The sequence below is a fragment of the Impatiens glandulifera genome, chromosome 1 (assembly GCF_907164915.1).
Source record: "Impatiens glandulifera chromosome 1, dImpGla2.1, whole genome shotgun sequence".
NCBI lineage: Eukaryota > Viridiplantae > Streptophyta > Magnoliopsida > Ericales > Balsaminaceae > Impatiens > Impatiens glandulifera.
Window position 1 is genome coordinate 4,704,815 of NC_061862.1, and position 19,782 is coordinate 4,724,596.

Sequence of the window (19,782 nt, forward strand, 5' to 3'; positions counted from 1 at the left end):
TCGTAATTTTTTGTAATCACCAACTCCCCTCTTATAATAATATCAAATCCCTATTTTCACTTCATCTAACAATGTGGAACAACACACTTTTTTGTCATTATTGAGGCTAATGGTGTTTTTTCTTCTTTTATTTAAAGAATAGGATAATTCAATAATACTTTCAAGAATTTGATACTTTTAACTATATATTATTTTATCAAATGTTAATAACAAACTATTACAATGATTTATTAGTATAGCTCCAATAAAAAGAGTTTTATTTTTAACATTAGATTTTCACTAAAAACACTTTAATTTGAATTGAAGTTATTACTATGATGGTGGTCATAACTCGTACTTTCAAACAAGGTATATGACTCGTATTTGATATTTAATAAACTTATGTTATAGTCATTATGACGAATGTCTATGTACAGCTCGGGTAACTCAAAACAGTTTGCATGCGAATGGAAATAACGACGGGGAGAAATATCGTCGCTATTGAGTTCTCCGGTCGATGAAGGGACCTAACTACCGTAAACTACGTATACTTTTTTTTTCATATTATTATCATTCTAGCCGGGTAAATTTTATGGAAATAACTTATCCCGGCTAGATTTTAAATCCTAGCTCGGCCCTTGGACACCTTATCAACATGACATAATGGGTAGCTCCCCATTCTTTTTCTCTCATAAAATCAATATTCCCTCCAAAGAAAAAATCCTATAAATCAAGGGAATACTTTGAAAGACCCTCATTCTCTATAAAGAACACATGCATTCCTCGAAAAACACTCTAACAGTCGATCACAAAAAATAGCAGTTGTCCATTCATTTTCTAAAATTGATCCCACATCGCTCCTCTAACTTAAGAATAAAGTCTTTTTAAGAATGAGAGAGATGGTTATGTCTCATCAGGGACATTCGATAAAATTTGAACGATATAGAGAAGATTAGCATGGCCCCTGCGCAAGAATGGTCCAAATTTTTTTTACCCTTTTTCCTCTCCGAAGCGTACGCCGGCGACCGGAGGGAAAATAGTGTAGTTTTTTGATGTGTACTTTACCGGTTTGCACATAATGACATTTGTTGATTTTTTTTCTCAAACTAACTAACTTATTAAGATGGAAAAATAAAAGACATGTTGTGGCTCCTAGTTAGTAGGGTCTTCGTCCCTTTTTCATTCGCTCCTCTATGCCCGGTCAAGGCTTCTTTGGTTTTTCCTAATTGGATTCCTTTAATTTTTCCTAATTGGATTCCTTTAATTTTCTATCACCTGTCAATGTACGTTCTTATCTTTATTGAGTATTTTTTTGTTTGATATGTATAAACTTATAAAATCAGTTTTATACAGGGTAAAAAAACGAGTACTAGTCACCAAAGTGAATAGAATGTTTGGAAACTATCCTACCATTGATGCTTATATTATATCAATGGAAAGGCCTATAACATAATTGGGGTTACATAGTATTGTTAAAAAAGTTAGTTTTTAACCAATGGATAAATATAACTTGTGTATGTTGGATCAGATGGACAGTTGTTGTCGCACTATTAATATATTATGTTTTGTCATTATGCTTATATTATATCAATGGAAAGGCCTATAACATAACTAGGGTTACATAGTATTGTTAAAAAAGTTAGTTTTTAACCAATGGATAAATATAACTTGTGTCTGTTGGATCAGATGGACAGTTGTTGTCGCACCATTAATAGATTATGTTTTTCCATATAATGTTACCAGGGTTTATATAAAGGTTGATTATTTAACAGAAGGATTATATTTTGAACGAATAGTTTTAAAATGCCCACATTAGTTAACGATACAATCATTTATCCATGTGGGTGTAGGTTTTCTCCAATAAATTCTCCTAATCTTATTCTCCAATAATTCTAATAAAGAGTCAGACTAGAAAGTTTGTATTCAGTAATAATTATTATTTTACAAAATGATGATTTCAAAACTAAGGGTGAATGCATTTGCAGGTATCGCCTTCATCAACACTTGAATCGTCATTTGAGTCCCTCAATGTGAAGAAATTTGATATCAAGAAATGACAATCATCAAGACAAAGAGCAATAACTTTAGTTCAAATGTCTTCAAATATTTCTTTGTAAACATTGTTTATAATATTTGGATGGAGAGGAACCGCAAACATTTTCAAGAGTTCGAAATGATGTGGAGTTTTTTTGGAATGAAATTATCTTTGATGGAAACTCACTCATTCAAACGTGGAGGCAAATTCTGACTTGTGGAAAAAATTGGTTGATTTGTTAAAGATGGAGCATTGCATATGAAAAATCACCATTACTTCTGATTTCAAGCCGTTCTAAGCTTCATTGTTTGTGTCATTTACTTTTGTTCTCATACCGATTGTTTTTTCTATTTTTTATCTTGTTGGTCATTCATTTTTGGAAAATACTTGTTATATCTGAATCCTAAACTTTTGTAATTTTTTACCCTTTATGGGTATTTTTATTTAATGATATTATGTTGTTTATTAAAAAAAAGTCTTATTTAAGAAAACATTTTAGTGTTATAAACCAGTATATACAATAATTTACTAAAATAGTGTTGGAAGAAGAATGAGAACGTCTAAAAATAAATCATCTTCAATGTTAATAAAATCTATTATGTAGAGATTTGACTGTTTCTATTAAATCTATGATGTAGGAAGAGATTGACCCAAAAATTACAATGTTAACAAAATCTAATAAGATAATATTAAATGTATGACTTAAATATATTTGTTGTATCAACAAGTACCGATGGTCTAATGGTAGAATAGTATCCTGCCACGGTACAAACCCGTGTTCAATTCTCGGGTGCATTTATATGGAACAATGATGATGAAATTGACTTTTATTGGCTGATTTGGGTCTGCCATACATCATCTTCTTGGATGAAAGTGAAGCTTACTGAGTTCTTCCATTTCTTTTTGTTAAAAGCACATACTTTTCTAGGACCATCATCTCCTTATGTTATAAGTTGTATTGTTATCGCCTTCTTGTTTCTAATGGCTTACTGGGTCTGCCATACATAAAAAATGTTAAATGAGGCTAATGAGTTTTCCATTTTTTGTGTTAAATTGTTATACTTTCCTAGGACCACCATCTTCTTATGTTATAAGTTGTAGTGTTATTGCCTTCTTTTTTCCATTGTCTTACTAGGGTCTGCCATACATCATCTAATTAAGATGATAAATGAGGGTTTCCATTTTTTTGTGTTAAAAAACATAGTTTCCTAGGACCACCCTCTCCTTGTGTTATAATTTGTGTTGTTATTGCCTTCTGGTTATATATTGTTTTTTTTACCTATGTATATACATCTTTTATCCAATTTCAAAATAATCAACGTAACTCAATATCTAAGCATCTCTAAGCATTTGTATAAAATAAACTTGATAAGAAGACCATAGTAACTAGAAATCACAAATTTTTCGGATTGACTTTGTCATTTACTAATCCAAATTTCCCTTCATTTATATGTCTAACACAAAAAATTAATCATCAAAACTCCCAAAACAAAATGAGACTAAATAACCATCTTTTTGTTTTATATTGCTTTATGTTTGCATATAAAATTACTACTTTAGTTCCAAATTCCAGTGTGAGTTTTATAAGATTATTTTTCTAAAAGATGGGGCAAATTTTATTAATCCATTTTCTTTTCAAAATTAGCAGAAGAAACGATAAAATCCATAAAAACATACATGTTCAAGTTCTAATATGGTGTGTTATAAATATTCACAACAAAAGAAAAACTCAAAAGAAAAAAAATACTAATACACTCGCATACAAAAAATAAAAAATGCACATAAACAAAATACCAATACACTCAAGTCCTAATTCAATGTAGGAACTCAAATTTTCTAAGTACATATCGGCACCGTTCAGGGTATTTCTATGTGAACAGTTCCGGTAGGATGACACCATATAGCATGAACATACAAGATAACATAAAAGAAGCAAAACCATATAAAAACATTAAATATTATGAATGGTAAATAATTTACTTGACCAATCTTATTAGATGGTGTTTCAATTCTTTGGAAAAACATCTCCAATCATTATATGGTTAGTTCAAATGATTGAATGATACTGTAATTATTAATCGAATAATACTATAATTCTACGACAGAGGAAGAAGAGGTAATTGTTGTTCATCCTATAATTATTGTTCATAAAATCATCCAAAACAAAAAACAACTAGTCAGATTTAGATATGAAGACTATTTAGATCTGATTGATTCCTTGTATACTTGTAAGTGGTTCCAAACAATTTCTTTTAATGCCTGAACATCCACATGTTTAGATGTTTTGTCATAACTGACTTCAATCTTATTTACATGTTGAATTCACAATAGTTGACTTCAATCTTATTTACATGTTGAATTCACAATAGTTAATTAGTAAATACACTTAAACTATTACAACTTAACATATGATCATCAAAAGAAATATTTAGAAAGAAATATTTACAATGGTATACACTTCATTTAGATCATATTCCGAAAAAAATCATTTCTGAGAGAGTCTATGTAACAAAACACTCATTTTCAAATAGACTCGTCAATCAGATACAAAAGAAAAGAATGAAGATAAATATAGAGCCAATAAGATAAACCCTCACCCTTTACAAATACAAGATACAATCAATTAAATCCCACCTCACATCATTGTCCACGTAACATGTTTGTACCAAAAAAATTAAAAGATGTTTCCTAACAGAAAGTGAGTGATTCTATGAACAACCAAAGCTATAGAATTCTATTATACAAGTAATATAACTAACTCTATTTTTATGTTCAAAGGAAGTACTACATAAAGGGATAGTCATATAACAACAATAGGAGCTCCAAATCTACAGTTTTCTTTATTTCTGACATTTTATTGGTAAACAACTATATGACAATCTCTGGAATAACATTTTACAGATCCTATGATTTGTATTATTTAAAATAATGAAACAATCAGATACTTTTTAACCAACCTAACGAGGCTGAGGAATAAGTGTGTCATTGTCCTCTACATCAGTATGAACATCTTCATTGGATGCTTCAGTTAAACCTACAAATCTAGAAGAATAAAAATAATAATAAACATATGAATTATTTGAAATAGAAAAGAAATTGAGAACTGTAAGTATAATATTCCTTCCATAAGCTTCTAAGGCCTACCTACTTTCTGATACTTCCAATGATCAGGACACACCCGTACATTGTGTTTTAAATTAAGCCCCAAACTCAAAAACAAATATTCCTCATATTCTCTATTCTATCTTCCACAGTAGGGGTTGAAAAATAGATGATTAATTCTCCTGCAAGATTCAACCAGAACTATTCTAAAGAATCATCCTTTACTCTTTTTCAATGCTAGGACAAAAGGATATTACATAATTCTAGGCCTTGTTTGATGAAAGGTTATTTGAAAATAATACAAATATTTCCCACCATGAATTAATTCATTCAAATAATCAACCAAATACTTTATTTTTATAATATTTTAAACATTTAACCCAAATGACATAAGTTAAGAAGGTTTGAAAGAAAACCTCATAATCACCTCCGGAAATAGGGTCTCCCCCATTCGTATCTTCATTCTCGAAACCCCATGTTGCAAAATCTTCAATTCCAGTAGCATCCAACTCAGCATTATCATTGATGTTGTAAGTTTCATGAAATTCTTCATTTATACTATCAAATGAAGTAAACATAATTGGTGACCTTTGACTACTTTCATCAAATATATTCACTATGTGCTTGAGTGAGGGAGAAATCTTCTACGACATGCCTATGGAATTCACCATCCTGTCAATGCAATCTATATGGATCATAACAAGAAAATTTTCACAAAGAGATGTAAGAGTAAAGGATAACAACACACTGTAATTATTAGCATACCAATATCCAGTTAATTTTGTCCTTTATACTAAACAACTTATATTTATTTTATATTTCATTTAAGGTCCTATAAAATGAGAATAGATCCCTAGGTTATAGGCAATAAATGAATAGTGTGGAAATCTATACTCTCCTCCCTACAAAGTTCCCTTTTATATTTCACATTGAAACAAAGTCATAATCACCATGAAATCAAAACCAACATACCTTTGGCAAAAGAAAGATCAATACTATCAAATTTCTTCACATGGAGGGACTCAAATGACGATTCAAGTGTTGATGAAGGCGATACCTGCAAATGCATTCACCCTTAGTTTTGAAATCATCATTTTGTAAAACAATTATTATTACTGAATACTAACCTTCTATTCTGACTCTTTCTTAAAATCGTTAACTAATGTGGGCATTTTAAAACTATTCGTTCAAAATATAATCCTTCTTTTAAACAATCTACCTTGATATAAACCCTGATAACATTATATGGAAAAACATAATCTACTAATGGTGCGACAACAACTGTCTATCTGATCCAATAAACACAAGTTATATTTATCCATTGATTAAAAACTAACTTTTTTAACAATACTATGTAACCCCGGTTATGTTATAGGCCTTTCCATTGATATAATATAAGCATAATGGCAAAACATAATCTACTAATGGTGCGACAACAACTGTCCATCTGATCCAACAGACACAAGTTATATTTATCCATTGGTTAAAAACTAACTTTTTTAACAATACTATGTAACCCTAGTTATGTTATAAGCCTTTTCATTATATAATATAAGCACCAGTGGTAGAATAGTTTCCAAACATTCCATTCACTTTGGTGACTAGTACTCGTTTTCTGTACTCTGTATAAAACTGATTTTATAAGTTTATACATATCAAACAAAAAAATACTCAATAAAGACAAGAAAGTACATTGACAGGTGATAGAAAATTAAAGGAATCCAATTAAGAACAACCAAAGAATACTTGATCGGGCATAACGATTGGGGAATTCATAACACCCTTCCTAATAAAACCTATATTAAATGTGACCATAAACAGGTAAAATTACAAGGAATTCATCCACCTTTTCCTTTCTTGTGATGATTCTCAATACCACTATACCAGCAAATACAAAATTCATATATATCCAAATTCTTCAAACATGTGCATACAACAAAGAATAAATCATTTCTTGTAGAGACGAACAATGTTAAGAGATCCTCAAAAAAGATATGTATTCTTAGACGCTAATCTAATATCAGGACTTTTGTTTGTTGTCTGATTATAAACAACTTTTGTCTCAGTTGACAGATACACTATTTTGTACGATTTATAAGCAGATGTAGAATCCAAACACACAATAATGGACATTGTTTCAGCCCTAATTTGTTGGGATTCAAATTAGTTCAAGTTGTATCCCTGTAGCTAAATCAGAATTATGTGACCACTTTCATCATCACACTATAATGTAGGCACGCATATTATTACACAAACAAACAAATAAAGGGAAAACATATTATGACTTGGGAAATTAAAGGTTGCGAGCTAATCATCTGGATTTTATACAAACTATATACATGTGAATGCGCTTGTAAGTTATAATTTGTATGGAGAGTACAACGGCTCACTCATAAAGATGGTTCAACTAAATAAGTCAAATATATACTCTAATTCATCCTTAAAACAAATAAGTATAACCATTTCTCACTCATAAAGGTGGTTTAATCATCTAGTGCAGCGATAACAACCTAGCATCAAAATCAAACTGAAAATAACTGAGAAATCCAAAACACTACAACAAGGGGAAAATCTATGATCTAGACATGAAAAGTAAAACCAGTGACCTAAATAAATCGCATATAAACCTCGTTGCATTCTTAAAACAGATAAGTAGAACCATTTATCACTCAAAAGACTTCCAAGACCCGAAGATGAAGGAAAACCCTAATGGTCGGAGAAGAATGTTACTAACCTCGTGGGTGCAACAATCTGGCTGCGGAGAGTCAAGGGATGATAGTGCAGATGAAGGCAAGCCCTAATGGTTGAAGAAGAATGTAACTAATCTCGTGCGCACGACAATCTGGCTGCAGAGAGTAAAAGGATGATAGCACGGAAATCTGGCTGTAGAGTAGAAGGATGATAGTCTGATTAACAGGAAGAAGGATTTTTTAGGTTAGAAAGAATTGGTCGTAGAAAGAAATGAGTTAGGCTTGATAATTAAAAACTGATTCTAGTTTTAAAATATATATATATATATATATATAAGTTAAAATTCTATTATTAAATATAATATAATGTTTAATTTATTTATTTTTGGTTTATATTATTTTTTTACTTTTAATTTAATTAATTTTAAATACTTAAATAAAAGACCGATGTTAAAAAAAAAATTAATAATGTTATAAAAATTTTAAATTTTATTGACTAAATTTTAGTGTAAATAAAATTTTAAGTCAAATTTTATTTTAAAATTTTAAAATAGTGAAATAAAATATTTATAAAGTTTAAAAATAAAACATAAAAAATATTAAATTTATAATAGATAAATTTTAAGGTTTTTAACAAAGTTTGTATATATAAAAAAATAAAGGTGGTTGTAAAGTATAAATGTGGCAAAAGTTTTTACTTTTTTAATTTTTACCCACGACTTAATATGGTTGGCATATAAAGGTGGCTGAAAGTATGTTTTGTTGTAGTGCATTTTCGAGAAAATAAACAATGGTCTATAAATATAATAGAATTATTTTATTATTATTTACGGATAATAGTGTAATCAATAGCGCAGAGTCAAAAGAGAATTATAACCAATTAAACATACATTATGAGCAATGCTTTTATGCGGTGCTAACGATTTAATAATTATCTTTGTAGTTCTAGAATATTTCAGTTTATGTTCGAAGTGTCTATCTAAACGAATAAATGGACTTTTTCATCTTTTGACAAAGACTTGTGACATCTGTTATGTCAATGACACTACTTCATTTTGTTTTATCTAATCACTTTTTTTTTTGTCAAAGTTGCTTTTCTATTCGAAATATATATTCTAAAAAATGGTTTCTTAATTACAATATTGATTTAGGACCCTCAATTCTCTTTTCTATAATCACATTTAATACCTGTTCCGGAACGATAGGACAATTATGTTATTATTAAACTTGTTGTAGAGATGAAATATAACCAAGTTATATCTTTTTTAATGAGAGGTTGAATTGAACTACGAATTGAATCAGTTTCTCGTCAACAAAGAGCAAAATGCAAATAGTTTATGCAACTTAAACATCTGTTAGTAAACCTGATTTAAAAAAAATCGAGTAGATCGTGTTCTTTCTCTGCTTGTTTTTTGTTTTTGAACCGATGTGGGACTTCTTTACATTCTTTCACAATTATTAATTATTAACCTCTCTTTTGTCATAAAATAAATTAATGAAAATTATAATAATATTATATATTTAAATTTAACTTATTGTAAAACTAATAATGTTTTACCAATATTCAATTTTTTTTTCAAGTATCTTATATAAGAGTTATAATATGATTAAATTGAGTTATACAAAGACCTTACTTTGCTGGTCTAGGATATGATTAAATTAAGTTATAAAATCTATATTTGTAAACACAACTATAATCTTATCAAATCAAGTTTTGGAATATTTATATATTTTTTTAATTTAGCAGAGTTTAAATTTTAAATTTTTCTTATTGACGAAAATTTAATTCATATTATTTATTAATGTATTGTTTGAATTATACTTTATTTTATTTTTTTTCTAATAAATAAAAGTATTTCACTCTTTATTTGGCATACTTCCTTTGAATTGTAATCCTTCAAAATTATTTTCGTTTAGATGCGCAGATTAATTTTTTACATCATAGTTAATTGTGTTCAAAATAAAATTCTTACATCCAAATTATTCTATGCATGACAAGGGACCTTATCTTCTCTTGCCCCGCTCTTGAGAAGTCATTAAGTTAGAAGAGAGAATAAAAAAGGGACAAAGGCCCTACTAACTAGAAGCCAAAAAATGTCTTCTATTTTTTTCATTTTAATAAGTTAGTTAGTTTGAGAAAAAAATCAAAATTAAAGTGTTTTTAGTGAAAATCAAATATTTAAAATAAAACTCTTTTTATTGGAGCTAAACTAATAAATCATTGTAATATTTTTGTTATTAACATTTATATATAAGTTTGATAAATAATATACTTAAAAGTATCAAATTCTTGAAAATATTATTGAATTATCCTATTCTTTAAATAAAGGAAGAAAAAACCATTAGGCTCAATAATGACAAAAAAATTGTGATGTCCCACATTGTTAGATGAAATGAAAATAAGGATCCGATATTATTATAAGAGGGGAGTTGGTGATTAGAAAAAATTACGAAGCCAAGCACTGAACACAAAGCGAACTATTCTTTCGCCTTTTACTAAAGAATACCTGTTCTTTGCAATATGTGGAATACACCTTTTTTTTGTTGGGTCCTCTAATCGGATGCACCCTACAATTGAGTTTAAACTTTGAATTTTTCTTATCTACGAAAATTTAATCCATAATATTTATTAATGTATTATTTGAATTATAATTCAATAAAATTGTAATAAATAAAAAGTATTTCACTCTTTATCTGACAACACACTCCCTTTTAATTGTAATCCTTCAAAATTATTTCGTTTAGATGCGCAAATTAATTTTTTACACAATAGTTAATTCTCTTCATAAATAAATTCTTACATTCTAATTGTTCTATGCATGATAAGAGACCTTATCTTCTCTTGCCCCTACTCTCGAGAAGAGTCAATCATTTAGGTAATACCACTATACCAGAAAATACCAAATTCATATATATCTAAATTCGTCAAACATGTGCATACAAAAAAGAATAAATCATTTCTTGTAGAGACGAACAATGTTAAGAGATCCTCGAAAAAGATATGTATTCTTAGACGCTAATCTAATACAAGGACTTTTGTTTGTTGTCTGATTATAAACAACCTCTGTCTCAGTTTAATTGAAAGACAAATATACTATTTTGTATGATTTATAAACAGATGTAGAATCCAAACACATGATAAAGGATACTGCTTCAGCCCTAATTTGTTGGGATTCAAATTAGTTCAAGTTGTATCCCTGTAGCTAAATTAGAATTATGTGACCACTTTCATCATCACACTATAATGCAGGCACAAATATTATTACACAAACAAACAAATCAAGGGAAAACATATTATGACTTGGGAAATTAAAGGTCTCGAACTAATCATCTGGATTTAATACAAACTATATACATGTGAGTGCGCTTGTAAGTTATAATTTGTATGGAGATTACAACAACTCACTCATAAAGATGGTTCAACTAAATAAGTCAAATATATACTCTAATTCATCCTTAAAACAAAGAAGTATAACTATTTCTCACTCATAAAGATGGTTTAATCATCTGGTGCAACGATAACAACCTAACATCAAAATCCAACTGAAAATAACTGAGAAATCCAAAATACAACAACAAGGGGTAAATTTATGAGTCAGACATGAAAAATAAAATCAGTGACCTAAATAAATCGCATATAAACCTTGTTGCATCCTTAAAACAGATAAGTAGAACCATTTATCACTCAAAAGACTTCCAAGACTCCCAGATGAAGGAAAACCCTAACGGTCGGAGAAGAATGTAACTAACCTCGTAGGTGCGACAATCTGGCTGCGGAGAGTCAAGGGATGATAGTGCAGATGAAGGCAAGCCCTAATGGTTGAAGAAGAATGTAACTAACCTCGTGCGCACGACAATTTGGCTGCAGAGAGTAGAAGGATGATAGCACGGACATCTGGCTGTAGAGAGTAGAAGGATGATAGTCTGATTAACAGGAAGAAGGATTTTTTAAGTTAGAAAGAATTGGTCAGCGTAGAAAGAAAAGGGAAATTTGAGCAGATAACCCTAAAAACAGGGGGAAATGCGGAAAGTACAGGTGAATAATTTAAATAGCGTTGGTGACCCTCTTTTTTTAATGACAATTGTACACTTGCGTAACGCAACCAGATTTTTTATTTTTATTTTTTAAATTTTTTTATCGTCTCGCGATTGCGTGACGCAACTGGGGTTGCGTGACGCGATTGCGTAACGCAACTGGGGTTGCGTGACGCGATTGCGTAACGTTACTGGGGTTGTGTAATGCGATTGCGTAACGCAACTGGGGTTGCGTAACGCAACTGGGGTATTTTCGTTAAAAAAAAACTCATAATTAAAATTTTTTGAAAAAATAAAAAAATAAAAAATTGTGTCACGCAACCTGAGATTGCATGACGCAACAGGGCATTTTTGTCCAAAAACATTAAAAGGGGTCATCAACGCTATTTAAATTATTCACCCGTACTTTCCGCATTTCACCCTGTTTCTAGAGTCATTTGCTCATATTTTCCAAGGAAAATGAGTTAGGCTTGATAATTAAAAACTGATTCAAGTTTTAAAAAATATATATATAAGTTAAAATTTTATTATTAAATATAATATAATGTTTAATTTATTTATTTTTGGTTTATATTATTTTTTATTTTTTATTTAATTAATTTTAAATACTTAAATAAAAGACAGATGTTTATAAAAAAAAATTAATAATGTTATAAAATTTTTAAAATTTATGAATTAAATTTTAGTGTAAATAAAATTTTAAATTAAATTTTATTTTAAAATTTTAAAATAGTGAAATAAAATATTTATAAAGTTTGAAAATAAAACATAAAAAATATTAAATTTATAATAGTTAAATTTTAAGATTTTTAACAAAGTTTGTATATAAAAAAAATAAAGGTGGTTGTAAAGTTAAAGGTTGCCAAAAGTATTTACTTTTTTAATTTTTACCCACGCTTAATAAGCGTTGGTATATAAAGGTGGCTGAAAGTGTGTTTTGTTGTAGTGCATTTTCAAGAAAATAAAGAATGGTCTATAAATATAATAGAATTATTCTATTATTACTCACGGATAATAGTGATATTAATAGCACAGAGTCAAAAGAGAATTATAACCAATTAAACATACTTTATGAGCAATGCTTTTATGCGATGCTAACGATTTAATAATTATCTTTGTAGTTCCAGAATATTTCAGTTTATGTTCGAAGTGTTATCTAAGCGAATAAATGGACTTATTCATCTTTTGACAAAGACTTGTGACATCTGTTATGTCAATGACACTACTTCGTTTCGTTTTATCTAATCACTTTTTTTTGTCAAAGTTGTTTTTCTATTCAAAATATATATTCTAAAAAATGGTTTTCTAATTACAATATTGATTTAGGACCCTCAATTCTCTTTTCTATAATCACTTTTAATACTTGGTCCGGAACGATAGGACAATTATGTTATTACCAAACTTGTTGAAGAGATGAAATAAAACCAAGTTATATCTTTTTTAATGAGAGGTTGAATCGAACTACGAATTGAATCAGTTTCTAGTCGACAAAGAGCACAATGCAAATAGTTTATGCAAATTCAACATCGGTTGGTAAACGTGATTTTAAAAAAATGTATTAGATTGTGTTCTTTCTCTGCTTGTTTTTTTTGTTTTTGAACCGATGTGGGACTTCTTTACATTATTTCATAATTATTAATTATTAACCTCTCTTTTGTCATAAAATAAATTAATGAAAATTATAATAATATTATATATTTAAATTTAACTTATTGTAAAACTAATAATTTTTAACCAATATTCAATTTTTTTTCAAGTATCTTATATAAGAGTTATAATATGATTAAATTGAGTTATACAAATAACTTACTTTGCTGGTCTAGGATATGATTAAATTAAGTTATAAAATCTATATTTGTAAACACAACTATAATCTTATCAAATCAAGTTTTGGAATATTTATATATTTTTTTAATTTAGCAGAGTTTAAATTTTACATTTTTTTTATTGACGAAAATTTAATTCATATTATTTATTAATGTATTGTTTGAATTATATTTTATTTTATTTTTTTGTAATAAATAAAAGTATTTCACTCTTTATTTGGCATACTTCCTTTGAATTGTAATCCTTCAAAATTATTTTCGTTTAGATGCGCAGATTAATTTTTTACATCATAGTTAATTGTGTTCAAAATCAAATTCTTACATCCTAATTGTTTTATGCATGACAAGGGACCTTATCTTCTTTTGCCCCGCTCTTGAGAAGTCATTTAGTTAAAGGAGCGAATAAAAAAGGTACAAAGGCCCTACTAACTAGAAGCCACAACATGTCTTCTGTTTTTTTCATTTTAATAAGTTATTTATTCTGAGAAAAAAAATCAAAATTAAAGTGTTTTTAGTGAAAATCAAATATTTAAAATAAAACTCTTTTTATTGGAGCTAAACTAATAAATCATTGTAATAGTTTTGTTATTAACATTTATATATAAGTTTGATAAAATAATATACTTAAAAGTATCAAATTCTTAAAAATATTATTGAATTATCCTATTCTTTAAATAAAAGAAGAAAAAACCATTATGCTCAATAATGACAAAAAAAGTGTGATGTCCCACATTGTTAGATAAAGTGACAAATTAAAATTTAATTATAGCCGCACTCACTATTTTGGTTCTTATCTCATTCGAGATTCAAGAGAAAAGTGAGTTCTAGAACGTAAATTATCGAGTTTGAACGTTTCGAAAAATGTCGATAAAAAGACATTAGAATACCAAAGGCTAATGTGCTAATATAAGAACTGGAAATAGTTCGGAATAATGTGCTCTAATTTTTCCCCAATAATCGAATACTTTTGAGAGAAACCAAACAAGGACAGATGAATCACTAGCAGTGATAATCTTAAAAAATTATTGTTAAAAAGAGTAGGGTAATAATAACATTTTTTTAACTTTTTTTCTCATTAACAAATCGTAGATAGTGAAGTTTTTAAAAAACATACAAATTAATTTAGAATATTCAATCAATCATTATATGTACTACTATAGATTATCTTACTGTGAGTGGGAAATGAAATTTGAGGAAATGACCTCACTGATGATAGGGTGAATAGTGAATAGTGGATAGTGTGAGTGCATAATTTTAATAGCGTTGTTAACTCTTTTTTTTAATGACAATTATACCCTTGCGTAACGCAACTCCAGTTGCGTGACGCAACCGATTTTTTTCCAATTAACTAGGCATTTTCGTCCAAAAAAATTCATAATTAAAATTTTTTGAAAAATAAAAAAATAAAAAATTGCATCACGCAGCCTCAGGTTAATTTGATTTTCAATATTTAACCGTTAATTTATAGTTTAGTTGTTACCTACACATTTATATCTCACTACACTTAAAGTATTCTCTTGAATATGATTATTAAAACAAAGCTATATATATATTGTTCTCTATAGAAGAGAACACAATTATTATGTTTTGAATCAAGAAATTCAAGAAATGATATTAATAATATAATATATAATTAATTATACTATTATATTTGAAAAATAAAAAAATAAAATAACTGAGGTTGCGTGACGCAACAGGGACATTTTCGTCTAAAAACAGTAAAAGGGGTCAGTAGCGCTTTTTTTTAACTCTGCACTTTCCGCATTTAAGACATTATTGAGAGTCATCTCCTCAAATTCCCCCTTGAGGAGAGATTTATGTTTTATTTCGATTTATTTTTTAATTCATTTGTTTATTTTATTTTATTTTATTACAAAATATAATTTCTGATTAGAAAAATGCATTAGCTTCTTTTGAATATGCTATTTTTTATATATTTTTATTATCCTAATTATTTGTTTTATAATATTATGTTAAACATTATGAATCTAGGATTAATTATAAAAGTTCATAAAAAAAAACATTAATCTATCGAAAATAAAAAAAAAAATTGATTTTCAATATTAACCGTTAATTTATAGTTTAGTTGTTACATACACAATTATATCTCTTTACACTTACAGTATTCTCTTGAATATGATTATTAAAACAAAGCTATATATAATGTGCTCTATATAAGAGAACACAATTAATATGTTTTGAATCAAGAAATTCAAGAATAAAGACATTCATACCTCAGAAAGAGGATTTGTCTTATTTATTAGTTTTACTGCCAAGAAATTTCATTTAGCTGGAGTGGAGAAACAAGACTATATATTATTTGTAAGTTGAAGATCAAATCTCATTGAAAGATAAAGACAAACATACATCAATTATAAAATATAAATTCATTCATATTTGTATTTTCTATCCCAAATCAAGTCAACCACAGGGAAAAGGAAATTAACCCACTGTTCAACTTTAATTTGACATGTAGAATAATTCTCACATGTCAAAATCAAAAACATCATCAACAACAATGAAACAACCTATAATAGTTTTGGCCATCCATCTGTAATCACTCAAGTACACAGTCAGGAACAAACAATCATAAGAAACAACAAACAGTTCATAATCTTTTCAATTGGGGGATGGAATGTAAGTTAAGATTCACTTTATGTTTCCCAGCTTCAGCTTCTTCTTGTTCTTGCTGCTGTTGAAGGATAAGGCCATCTTGGGTGGCGGCAGGGTCCAGATCGGAATGGAACAGGGAGACCCCCTCTGAGGTTAGGCATCAATATGAGATGATGGAAATTATGATGGATTATGACGAAGAAGATGGGGTTTGCATGAGTCCACCGGTGAAAGTAGATGGTTACAGGACTGTGAATGGGAGTAACCCAGATGAGGGTTCCATTTGTAGGGTTTTGAAGAAGTAAATGTTGAGATTCTCACATTGTGTTCCTTGCTGGCGAATTAGAGGTGCAGAGAAGACTGATGATCTGCCAGAATGCTGTTGGGATCTTGACCCAGCCGCAACCCAAGATGGCCTTATTCTTCAAAAGCAGCAAGAAGAAGAAGCTGAAGCTGAAGCTGAAACTAGAAAACTTAAAGTGATATCTTAACTTACACCCCACCCCCAAATAGTAGATTATGAACTGTTTGTTTTTTCTTATGATTGTTCCTGAGTGTACTTGAGAGATTTACAGATGGATAGCCAAAACTATTATAGGTTGGTTGTTTCTTTATTTGAAAACTGTTGTTTATTTGTTGTTTCTGACTGAGTTGTTTTGAGATCAAAGATTGAAATTAAGCTGCTCTTGAATTATCAACAGCCATACCCGGTCCAGGATCTGACTTTCTTCTTGCTGGATTGATCGTCTTCTTTTGTTATAAAATAAATAAATAAAATATTTAAATTATAATTTATTAATAAATTTTTTGATAAAGAAATTTGAGTATATCGTGTTTTAAAAAAATAGGTATAGGCTTAGTGTTTAAAACATACTAAAAGAATATGTGTTTAATGCCGACCAATTTTTCGGTGATAATAACGTAATAGTATTACATCACAATATGATGAACAACTCTAAGTCAAATATTAGATCTCTCAATTGTGATTGTCTTAGTACAAGATTACACTACAAAAATAGGATGTTTTCAAAAATGCTTTTTTCAAATGAAAAAGTATTAAAATAAGTAATTATGAACTAATTTAGTATTACACAAATCAAATATGTTATTCTTAAGTTACAAAATTTATAATTTATGTTGTCACTCTTTTTTATAAATATATTTATAAGTAAAAATATTTTGTTTCAACTTTCAACATATATTATTGAAAAATATTATTAATATTATAATATATATTACCACATTATTTGCATTGTAGATTTTATTTATGATTTTGTATTTTATAATTTATTTTATAATAATTATTATAATATAATTTATTAAGAATTTTCTTAATAATGACTTATTCATTTTTTTTTAACAAAAATTGTATTAACATTTATGTTGGTAAAAATATTTCTTAAAAATATTTAAAATTATTATTACAACATGATTTCAATAATTTATCAATTAATGTTTTTTATATTTTATTAATTTAATTAGCCATATATTCTACAAGATTTTTGTAATAATTTCATATATCTTTATAATAAATATAGTAATTTTAAATGAACATATTTTACAATACATAACAATTATATATTTTAAATATTCACACTTAATTTACAAACTTATTTTGCAAGACCATTTGCAATTAATAGGTATTTTTTAAATAATTTATATATTTAATTTACTTGATATATATTTTGTCATATATATAAAATTTATATCTTATATTTTAACAATAATTTTAGCCATTTAATAGCATGATTTGCAATAATTTTACAATGTATATTTAAGTTTTTTTTTTCAATTAGTTTATTAATAGTATTTGTTTAGTAATAACAAATATGTATTTTTTAAAATTTAAATTAATGGAGGGTTTCTCGGGATATAATCAGGTCCCGATGGTGCCTAAGGACAAGGAAAAAACTACTCTCATCACAGAGGTCGGTACCTTTTGCAATCGAGTGATGCCTTTTGAACTGAAGAACAATGGAGCTACGTATCAGAAAGCAACCACAAGTCGCAACTATTCTCCACAACTTGATCCACAAGGAAGTCAAGGTCTACGTTGATGATATCATCGTCAAATCTAAGAATCGAGTTGAACATATCGCGAACTTGGAGAAATTCCTTCAGAGGATTCGGAAATACCATCTCCGTTTAAATCCAATGAAGTGCACCTTCGGTGTCACTACTAGTAAGATGATGGAATTTATGATTACTCAAAGAGGAATAGAAGTCGACTCTAGCAAGATTGCGGCCATCACAGCCATGCCAACACTCCGAAATGAGCGAAGGTTCGTGAATTTTTGGACAAAATCCAATAAATTAGTCGCTACATTAGTAAGCTCACATGCACTTGCGATCCTCTCTTCAAGATTTGAAGAAGGATCAAAAGTTGTCTAGAGTGATACTTATTAACATATCTTCGAGAAGGTGAAGGCGTATTTGTAATCCCTTCCTATCCTTATGTCTCTGAGGTTAGGAGTTCCTTTGATTCTTCACCTCACTATCACCGACTCATCCATGGGGAGAATGCGAGTCCAGGAGAATGAAATCAAATAAGAGGTGGTAATCTACTACATCAGTAAAAGGATGATTGATTATTAGTTAAATTACTATTCCGTGGAGAAGGTCTGTTGGGCACTAGCTTGGGTAACGAAGAGGTTATACCATTATATGCTAGCTCACTCAATCAAGCTAGTGTCAAGACTTGATCTCATTCGTTTCTTGTTTCAAAGAATCATTCTTTTGCCGTGTCTGACCAAATGGATGATGAGGATTTCAGAATATGATATCTCATATACCGTTCAGAAATTAGTCAAGGGTAGTGTGTTAGCTGATTTCCTAGATGATCAGCCAATTACTGTTGAAGATGACGACGAAGAGATGATTTTCCCAGATGACGAGATTATGACCATTCAATTTGAAGCATAGAGGCTGATGTTCGATGGTGCGTCCGGCAAGCATGGCTACGATATTAGTATTCTTTTGATTGATCCTTCTAGCACGTATAACCCTACTTCTGTTAAATTGGGTTATAGTGTCACCAACAACGAAGCTGAGTGTGAAACCTGCATTATTTGAATTAAGTTAGATGAGGAGAAAGGAGTTTGTAGATTGGAAGTTATCAGGAACTCAAACCTCGTAATATCACAAGCTAGTGGAGATTGGCAAGTTAAAGTCGATAATCAACCTTATCACTCGTTCCTCATGCGATTGATAGCCAAGTTTGAGAGTTTCACTTTCATTCATGCTCCAAGGAGTCAAAATCGATTTGTTGATGCCCTTACTGCACTTGCGGCAATGACTCGAAATCCAGATGGAATCAAGATCAAGCCACTCAAGATACTACAAAGACGCAATTGAATTTATGTGAAGCTAGTGGTCGATAATGCTGATGTTTCAAGTAAACCTTGTTTTGAGCCCATCCAAACTTATATTGAAAAGGGAGCGTTGTGCCCTTTGTCAGTTTTCCACTAGTTATGTGGTTGTGGCAAGTTCTCTCTATCGAAGA

At 29.1% G+C, this 19,782-nt stretch overlaps 1 non-coding gene and 1 pseudogene across 1 annotated transcript; both read left to right on the forward strand.

Moving 5' to 3' along the window:
- The first annotated feature begins 886 nt into the window (after positions 1-886).
- On the forward strand, positions 887-980 carry LOC124923053 (annotated as a pseudogene).
- Positions 981-10,259: 9,279 nt separating this feature from the next.
- LOC124922956 lies at positions 10,260-10,372 on the forward strand. Its single transcript, XR_007098000.1, has one exon. It is a non-coding gene; the product is annotated as a U5 spliceosomal RNA (small nuclear RNA).
- Positions 10,373-19,782: the final 9,410 nt, after the last annotated feature.